Source organism: Ips typographus, linkage group LG1, assembly GCF_016097725.1.
Source record: "Ips typographus isolate SLU linkage group LG1, UJ_Ityp_2.0, whole genome shotgun sequence".
NCBI lineage: Eukaryota > Metazoa > Arthropoda > Insecta > Coleoptera > Curculionidae > Ips > Ips typographus.
In genome coordinates, this window is record NC_138422.1 from 21,477,102 (window position 1) to 21,486,989 (window position 9,888).

Consider the following 9,888-nt stretch of genomic DNA (forward strand, 5'->3'; position numbering starts at 1 on the left):
GCATTTACATGTTAAAAGACAATGCTGGTTTGTGCTAAATATTTGTCGGCTTATAAATTGTTTTAAATTTATTATATTGTGCTGTACGTTTCTATTTTAAAGCCATTTTATTCAACATTTTAATTCAGTGCACAATTAGTATATTACATACTCAGGTGGAAAGTGTTTGATTTCTGTCGAGAAATTAGGTAGTGAACTTTATCTTGAGACAGAAATTAAACTTTCTACCGTGGTGTGTATACTATTTTATTTTAAACCATTTATCAAAATCTCATCGAAATTTTAATAAATCATTCAGTTGAAATATTGATTGCTAACAGTCTCTAACAATAAGGTAGTATAGGTGCACGAGTAGTTATGACTTCAACCAAAATAAACGACTGGTGATTTGTTTACAATCTTGACAACGTCATTATTGTGCTATTCTGCAGGCCCACTAATCTCATATAGCCAATGTGAAGCCATGTTTTGGATTCTTTCGAGACACAGGGGGAGCTACTGTATTGTTTTTACCTGTAGATGGTTTTTTGTGGTTAAGCAAAACAAAATGAAAAGGATGTAAACAACTTTTGACAAATTCAAATTTTTTTAGACAAGTCTATTAAAATATTGATATTACGGTTGTAGTTTTTAATTTATACGTGTGATTTATACTAGTTCGTGGGCGGTGTTTTTATAGTGTTCTCTTCGTAGGTTTTTTTAGTTTAGTTTTTTACCTTTTGGCTGGGTTTTACAACGACTTTTGTCACTATGGGCAAGGCGGGATGTGCCATAAAGGGGTCCCGACGATTTCGTTTTCCTAACCCGGAAAAAGACAGTGTTACTTTTTCACTGTGGAAACAATTTTTAGGACAATTTGTTATACTTCTTTGTTCTAATATGGAAATATAGCAGGTAAGTTCTCAAGTAAAGTTCATTTTTATTTGTTATAATGTTAAGGTAGTAAGAGGATTACTATAAGAGGTTTTCAAGGAGGCAAAGAGAAAATAGGTTTAATGATTTGTAGAACTCAACATAGCTTCTTAGTTTATGACGATTATTTTGGTAAGTATAGTGGAAAACTAATGTATTCTTTTGCATAAAGTGCGTTTAAACAGTACTACGACTCACTGACTAAGTGACTAATAAATGTATCTGTTTTAATACCCTAGTTTTGCACTATACCTAGGTACTACTAATAGTAGTACTTAATAGAAATAAGGTACAGTAGATAAAAATGAAACTGAAATGTATTTTCAGGTATTATGTGTGTGAAAAGCACTTTTTGCCTGAAGACTTTAATACAAATAACAGACGCATGCTAAAAAAGGGAGTGATTCCTTCAAGGTTTCTACCAAGTCCTTGCCAGCAAGCACCAAAGGACCCAGATTCCCCAAGTAATTTTATTCAAATAAAAATATACCTATACAGTGTCGCGCATGTTAGTATTAGTATTTTTTTTTTAATTGAGGTTTTGTTTTCTGGAAAAACTGCTGATAGCATGTTTGGCAATTCCATTTAAAATTTAATAAAAAAAATTGTGGTGATTGAGTGAGTGCTCTTTTGTTGCACTTACCTAACACCTCCACTGTGTGAAGAATGTGAAGATGTACTTATATACTTTTCGTTTTTGTAATATGTGAAATGTTTGTTTCCCTAGACCTTCCTAATGTGGACCTTCTCTCAAAATCTCTTGAAATCCCCTCCATTGACAATGAAAAATTAAAGAACTTACCAGATCAAAGACCATCAACTTCTGGTAAATATGAATACATATAATTATTTGGTATAGTTTGTTTTTTTCAAAAGTTTAGCTATATCATATCCCGCGTCACCACATTACGTTTGAATGAACTGATTTGATATATCTATAATTATTAGGCACGTATTCACCAAAAAAACATGCACAAACCAAATCAAATTACATACACTCTTTAATTCTCAAATTCTCATACAGGGATCTGTGCATATCCAGTATAATAATATTTATAAACCTGTTATGTATACCTAGGTTTATAAATTTTATTTAAGTAAATTTTCACAAAGTAATCAATCAACAGGCAATCCTAATCAAGATGTGCTTCCAACTTCCTCCATCTTTTCCAAGAATGAATCCCTGTCTTCTGGTAAGTTTCACGTTTTAAAGAAGCAACATATTTCTAATTTGGGTTTGAGATTGCAGGTTTGCTTGATGTTGTTGCATGTTATTTATAATAGTAATGTTTTATGTATAAAGTGTAGCTTTATGATCTATTCTTAACTATAGTCTTAAGGTCTTGGGTTTTGCACCAACTTACTAACCAAAAGCTTATTATTTTTGTAGAGTATGTGTTTTGTATGTTCATTTCCTTAAAATATATATAATATATTTTGCATACACTGGACTTTGTTTTATTTACCTGTTTCTTGAACCAAAACCATGAAAGAAAGACTTAATTTAATTCAAAAAGCCCGCCAATACCAGTTTATGCAAGTCTACCAACAGATGGCGCTTTTAAAAATCTGTCATGACAATAGAGACGTAAAAATGACATCTGACGACCATCAAATGTGAACATGTGGCGACCCCTGTGACTCGAAAGAAATCATACATACAGTGCTTCACCTTATTAACACGGAGATTAATATCTATCTAGTGTGTTAATCTATGGCTATTCTGTCTCTAATATTTTGAGCTGAAACGTTTCTTAAAGTGCTTTTAACATGGAGATTTCTGAAGACGCAGATGTTACTCACCATCACCTGAGCTGCGAGCTGTTGCAGAGGTGGCGGCACAGTCTCTTAACTATAAAATGTAAGCCCAGATATGACAAAACGCATATTGACATTCACCCAGGTGGAAAGTGAGTACTTTCCACCCAGGTGGAAAGTAAAAGCAGGTAATTTTCATCTTTTTACCTGGTTTTCACATAAGAATAACGTTATTACATACCTGGTTGAAAATAAAAACTATTTCGAACCTGTAATGAACGATACTTTTCATTATCAGACTATGAAAAACGGTTACATTATTTGAATATGTTATTAGGGAAATACCTTGACATTGATAGTGACAAGATAGTTATTGTTGTTATAAAATTCATGCAGGTAGTTGTCATATTATAACATTTTATGTAAAGCGCACTCGAAAAATGTCAATGTATCTTAACCGATTTTCGCTGCAACTTGAGCTCATAATGTAGCATAAAATCAGCATATAAAATCATTCCATATTGGATAGTAATTTAACACATCAGACTCTTAAAAAATGGTTTTTATGCAAGAAATAATACGTTTTTGTTAGCGCACCGAAAACGACTTCCTTGACAATGAATCAGTCGAGAAATATAGTTTTTAGAGTCGTATAATGAAAAAATGCTTTTTAAGTGATACAGGTTTTAATAGAGCATGTACCTACTGAAAATTTATAATAGTATTTTGAACAAAAAATGTTTGTCAAGTTACTTATTTTCTAGTTTCTCTGTCAGTTATACGGTTTTCCTATGGCCAGTTTTTCACTTTATTTTCTCCTCAATTTGCGCAATAATAATATTTACTTGGATTTCACAACTTATTTCTTGTTTCCTTTTTATGGTATATCAGCTTTTTTTATTTGGTTTTACAACAATAGATGTCATTTAACAGAATAATAATTCGGTAATAATAATAATTCTATTCTAGTCAGCTTTACAACTTTTCTTTTAATTCAACCGGTTATTTTATACCTTAGGGCATTCACTTTGAAAGATTGATTATGATTATGGTTCAATATTTTCTACGTTTTGGTGTGTACTATGACTATAAAAATAATTGGCTATAAACATTGTAGATATAAACAAAGTAGATTTGACTAAACTAATATGTTAATAAAAATAATATTTATTTACTTGTAATTTGAAACATTGAATATTGCAAGACCTTCAAAATAACTGGGTTTTGTAGTAAAAGTGAATTTCTTACTCTTGTTATTGCCAAAAATGTACCAAATTAGTTGGTATCGAAGCAATTTACAAGTAAATGAGAAGTTGGCAGAACATTAATTCATCGTCCAAAGCAAACCCCATATTAAAACTACGTTGCCCATCAAAACGAAACATGCCCGCCACATAATAATTATAACGGCACACCGTTTCTTGTTAAGCATCTCGTACTTGTTTCCCTTTTTCCTGTGTATTTATTTAATGATGCCTTATTTATTACGCCGGTAATTACGATGTTCGAAGCTTAATTATATAAATTGCCGGTTTTGGGGCTGTGAAAAATCCACGAGGGACCCGATTAAAATCTTTTGTTGTATATGCCTGAAAGTGAACGTTAAGTGGGTGCTTGTTTGTGTTTTAGACGGTCCATCCTGTACAAGTATACCAATTCTCGGACATCACCATAAAGATATAATACCAATATACGAGTATAAGTTCGGGGAACAGCCGATTTTATTTTCCTTTCCTTCTGACCAGTGATTAATAACTGCACTTGGAAATTCTTTATAACGTTCAGTGAATGAAGACAATGGCCGACCGTAAACCTTTAGAGGTCCGGTGAATATTATCTATAAGTTCTAAACCGCAATTATTGATAACTCAACTTTTAACAGGAAATCATTATGTATGTATTAGTATGTGAGTCAAGAAGAGACACTTAATAATGAATCATTCAATTTTTTGGTGGGTCATTCAAAGACTCGCGTTACTATACCAGGTATAAGTATAACCGCCATTTGATGCCTTAACATTTCGCATTTTGACGGCGTAATAAAATATAAAATCGGATAATTTACAGTACGAAATAAAATCTCTAACAAGATGTTGGCGAAATGCGTTTACTGCTCAAGGGCAATAAAATGGCGGTGGTATAAATTCAAGCCGACATTAAGAACGGTTTTATCCTCCCCATAAGGATGGCGCTTTTTATTTTGGGGCGTTATCTGATTATGTATAAATTTAATTGTTATTTAATCCAGGATGGTCATTGACTTGTTCAGAATGTTATAAGAAATTAATGAACTTTATTAGTATAGTGTGATTCTTGCAATTCTATAACGGTATAACGATATTTTTAGTGTAAAGTAGTAGTTAAACAATGCTTTAGATAACGAAAAACCGACCATAGGAATAACCATAAGTTAAAATAATCAAGGTGTCTAGGAGAACCCTGGACATAGGAAATTAATATGGGTAATCAGTTTTTTTTACGCTTGTACGGTTCATTTAATGGAAAAACTTTTGAATAAATAATTTTGAGTTACTACCCACAAAATGCAAAGAAAATAAAACGAAACGATACTTTATCAGAAGCCACCAACCAAAAATCTGGTACGTTGCATTTATAACCTCGTTCAATGTCTACCTACTTACTTTGTAGTAGTTTGTAGCTAAGTTTTTCAAGAAAACTCTGGTTTTGCTTGCAAATACTTAATGAAAACGACCAAATCACCTAACTCAAGCCTCTTCATAACACTACCAGACGATTTAAAGTGATGAAAACAGTGGACAATGAGGGCCTGCCCGATCTTTGAAGATAAGTTTCGTTACTGTACAGGGACAACCACAAAAAGGCCAAATACTTGTGCCTAACTTCATGGACTATCATCAGTGAGGGTCTTCATCAGTCTTGTAACTAAAACTTAAAGTGATTCAGTGTTGATATCAGACTTAAATCTCATAATTTGATCTGACTGTGAATTGTGAAAAATCTAAATCAAACTGGATATAAAACCTCTGAGAAACCCCTTCTAGGAACAGAATATGGAACACAGTCAAAGTATCAGTAGGGTGGCAAAAGTTTTTGTATATGGGTAGGTATAATCGAAAAACTAACTTTTTCTAATTTTGGCATATAAAGTGACACTTTTCAAAACTGATTAGAGTGACAAAACGTTTTACTTTATGTAACTAGTTACATAAAGTATCACTTTATGTAACTAGTTATGAAATGTTCATTTCATCACTCCCTGTTTTTATGCATTTCCGTAGAAACATATGGGCGACATCCATCATAACATGTCGTCACTGTTTATACAAGGTGCTATGAAAGTGAATATTTGTGTTAAATCACTTTAAAAGATGGTTTTCACAGCTTTTTGGTCAAAATTAGAAAAAATTATGTATGCAACACGTTTCGAAAATGTCTTATTGTGTAACTCATTCAAATTGTAGGACCTCGCTGCGCTCGCCCTACAAACATTCATTCGTTACACAAAATCGATCTTTTCGTAACTGGTTACATAAATAGCTATTTCAATTGAGCTATCTACATAAGCTGTCCTATTTTAGGTTTATTAATAAAAATGTGCATCAGGGCCTTTAGTGACATATAGGTTAATTGATAATGAACCAAATTTGTTGTACAATAGGTGGCAAAGAAAACTGGTTTTACCACAACAGTGATTGTTCTACAGATTGAGTGCTAGTGGGTGAACCTTTCACCATACAAGCTATACTAAAGACAACTTTGTCTTATTAACGTAATGTTTGTTTGAATAATAGTGTAGTTCCAAATTAGCAAAGGTAGGTAAAATGTATTGATTGAAAGTTTCTAAAGAGAAACAATTTGCTTCTAATCCAATACAACCATTTCACAGGACATACCTTGACCAATCTAGACAAAATAGACTCTTTTTGGTTAGTAGACATTTTACAAGTATCCTTGTAAGTGGATGAGGTTCAAGTTAACTAATAGAGCTAATTAAATATCAATACTTACCTTACCTTGTAGAACTAGGGAAAAAACATTGATAATCAGTAATAAAGAATCTGAAGGTCTTTGTTGTCCACGGTTTTTAACACTTTAAAATCGTTTGTAGTCTTATGAAGAGGCTTGAGATAGGGATGGCTCGAGATAGTGGATGAGAAGGTTGGTAACACTGCGGCAGGTAAATTTTTCTTAACGACCGCTTGGCTCGAGATTTTCAATATTACGGTATTGAAAAAATTACAAGGTGATAGCCGAAAATGTGCTCTACAACTTTTATCTAAAGCGTTTTCCATTAAATAAACCGTAGAGCCGCAAAAAAATAAAAACTGATTGTCTATGTTAATCTCCTATGTCCAGGATTCTCCTGAAGTCGCCATATTGGAGCGCATTCGTCTGTCGCGCAGTTGAATAGATGTGGTTGAGCAGTCGGGGTAAAATATCCGAATTGAAGGCACACTGCAAATCTGATCTCAAAAAGTTAAGATAATAACGTACAAACCCTTTTATTCTATCTCATTCTGGTTAGGAGCTATGACACTGCAAAATCAGAAAATATCATTTTTCAAACGTCAATATCTTGAAACCCGTTACAGATAGGTAGGTTATGATACATGAAAAATATTTGAAATCGATAGAAGTATTCAAAAATATAATAATATACTGGGTGTTTCATTTAAAATAAGCAAGTTGGTATCTACTTTCGGAAAACCGGAGGTCTCATAACATAAGAAAATATTTTAGTTGGATTGGGCATGCTACCATATTACCAAACTTTTTCATCGATTGTGTTTCTTAAATCGATCAATATCTTTCTTCGTGGGACATTCTGTATAGGCCGTAAACTACTATTTAGAAAGAAAAAAATACTCAAAATTCGTGGCGACCTAATGTTTACCAGACCAACAAATGACTTCAAAGTATTTTGCAAATTCCTCTTAACGGTGGCATGATAACTACTTTTTGCATTTATGTTTTGCTGTTGAATAGTATCTGATTGATGCCGTGATCAATCAATTGATGTCAATCACAGTATGCAAAATGTCATAATATTCAATTTTTAGCTTTACTGGTGGTCATTTTATCCACGATGTCACAAGTAATCCAATTTAGACTAATCAATGTTCAACCAAGTTTACAGATATAGTTAGACACGTATCAGTCAGTGTTAGTGTAGCAAATCGAACTAGATCTACAAAAACCAGTCCAAATCAGTTCGATTGAGGCGATAAATATAGGATTACGCTGAGAATGAATTCCCACAAGTGTGAACGGTTCGTCGCATTTTCTCTTTTTCCGATCGGATTACAGTTAGTAGATTTAATTTCAATCTCGGAGGCAATAAAACATGCAAAACTCCGTGAGGTCGTTCAATTACAATCGTGAAAAGAATCCGATCGGAAGATTTATTCTTTTATTTCGTCGGGACGGCAAACCGAATTAACATTCTTGGCGTGAATGTAAATGATGTTTTTATTGGGAGCGATAAATAATATTGTCGAATGAGGGGGAGAAAAAGCAGTTGCGAAGTAAAACGAGCTTCTTTTGTACTCGGTCTAGTACTGGACAATATGTACCTCAAAAGAAATCTGCTTACTTTATACCGCTCTGTATCTGAAGAGAGGACAAAGGTTTCGTCGTTTAGACCATTCGAAGCGTTATTTCCAGTGATTTAAAAAACAATTAGCCTAACGGTTGTGGCCTGCCTATGGCGTGCATCGAGACCATCATCGTTTCTTAGTACTGCCAACGACTGTCCGTAATTGTTTTACTGTTATTTAGCTCGGTAACTAATTTGTAACGATTACTTAAAGCTACAATTTGTAGCAAAACATTCGCAGAAACCAAATTGCAAAGCCTAAAGGAGGAATTTAGGAACCACGACCCAAAAAAAGTGTGTTTTGACCATCAGAAGTTAGTTTATTCAAATTTTGCACTGCAATTTGTCCAGAATTCGCAGTGGTTGACGAAACTACTTACTATACTTGGTTTGTTTATAACAGGTTAGTTAGGTCATAGGTAAACTGATATTGTATCTTATTTTCTTACTTATTATTGTAATATCTCAAAAACAGTGGTGTGAAAAGCGATGATAACTAGAGCTATACCAATGAAGAGAAACATACACATAGCCTTCTTCAAGTATTCATAATTTTTAGCAGGTATGAATAATCAGAGAAAAAATATGTAAGCCCAAGAAATCAAGGAAAAAATGTGGCGTGATATTTTGTATTACACTAAAAATTTGCAAAAATGTGAAAATATACAGATATGGCAATATTGTAGGTGTATTATTCTTTGGTAAGAATGTAATTAGGCGGTCATGTGACCAACTGTTACATGATGTCACGTGCTATAGCATATAATAATAAAGCAATTTAACCGACTCTGTACACTCTTATGGTTACTGAGATTCCAATACATGTCCCAATACACTGTATGTGTGAAGGGACTTCTTTACCTTCAGAGAGAGACCTTCAAAATTTCAAAAGAAAAAATATTGATTCGTTCCTAAGATACTTGCAATACCCAGCTAATTTCTTCTAATATACGTGAACCACCCTGTAAAACAAAATTTCCAGGGAAAGAAGAGAGAAAGGACACTTGCAAAACAATGCTTCAAACGAGGAAGACAAAAATCTTTATAAGTGGCATATAAAAAATAATAATGTATCTAATAATAATTTGCCAAGTGATTACATGACCAGTTTATCAAAAAGACTAATTTGGCAGACAAAACCTTTTCTTATATTTGTATGGAGAATTAATTTCTGAAGTTTTTATCTGTGTAAATAATATAACTACTCTAAAATAGGTTAACATGTGAACAATGCAGTTAGATATTTGGTTAAGATGTATCTTGATAACCTTAGGCACATCAAGAAATCAGGAAATTTGAGGTTAGGTTTGTTTACGCAGAAAATCCCATCATACTTTTGCATTTTTTGTGCTGAAATAAAGCCATTGTTGCGTACTGAAACGCTAGTTTTCTTGAATTACACTTTATTGAAAGACAAACTGACATTAACTGGTCAAAAAATGGTGCAATAGCACGACAATGTGCGGAGCGCAAAGAAAGGCGACCGCTCACAACGCTGTCTTTCTAAAAAGCACACACACGTTTCGTCTCGGGTCTCGACGACGCAGCCGCTTCTTCGTCCCCGGCATCTGTTTCGGCATGGTTGCCAAGTTTCTCCGGTACATCGCCGCCCACCTTGAAAGCCTCCAGTCTTTCAACAT

At 33.5% G+C, this 9,888-nt stretch overlaps 1 long non-coding RNA gene across 2 annotated transcripts; it reads left to right on the top strand.

The window, feature by feature from the left end:
- The first annotated feature begins 339 nt into the window (after positions 1-339).
- Positions 340-2,361, top strand: LOC145733351 (uncharacterized). Of its 2 annotated transcripts, none has more exons than XR_014179188.1 (3): positions 340-1,738; positions 2,040-2,105; positions 2,162-2,361. It is a non-coding gene; the product is annotated as an uncharacterized LOC145733351 (long non-coding RNA). The 2 variants fall into 2 exon arrangements; XR_014179190.1 differs by having other exon boundaries at positions 346-894; positions 1,240-1,738; positions 2,040-2,361.
- The last annotated feature ends 7,527 nt before the right edge of the window (positions 2,362-9,888 follow it).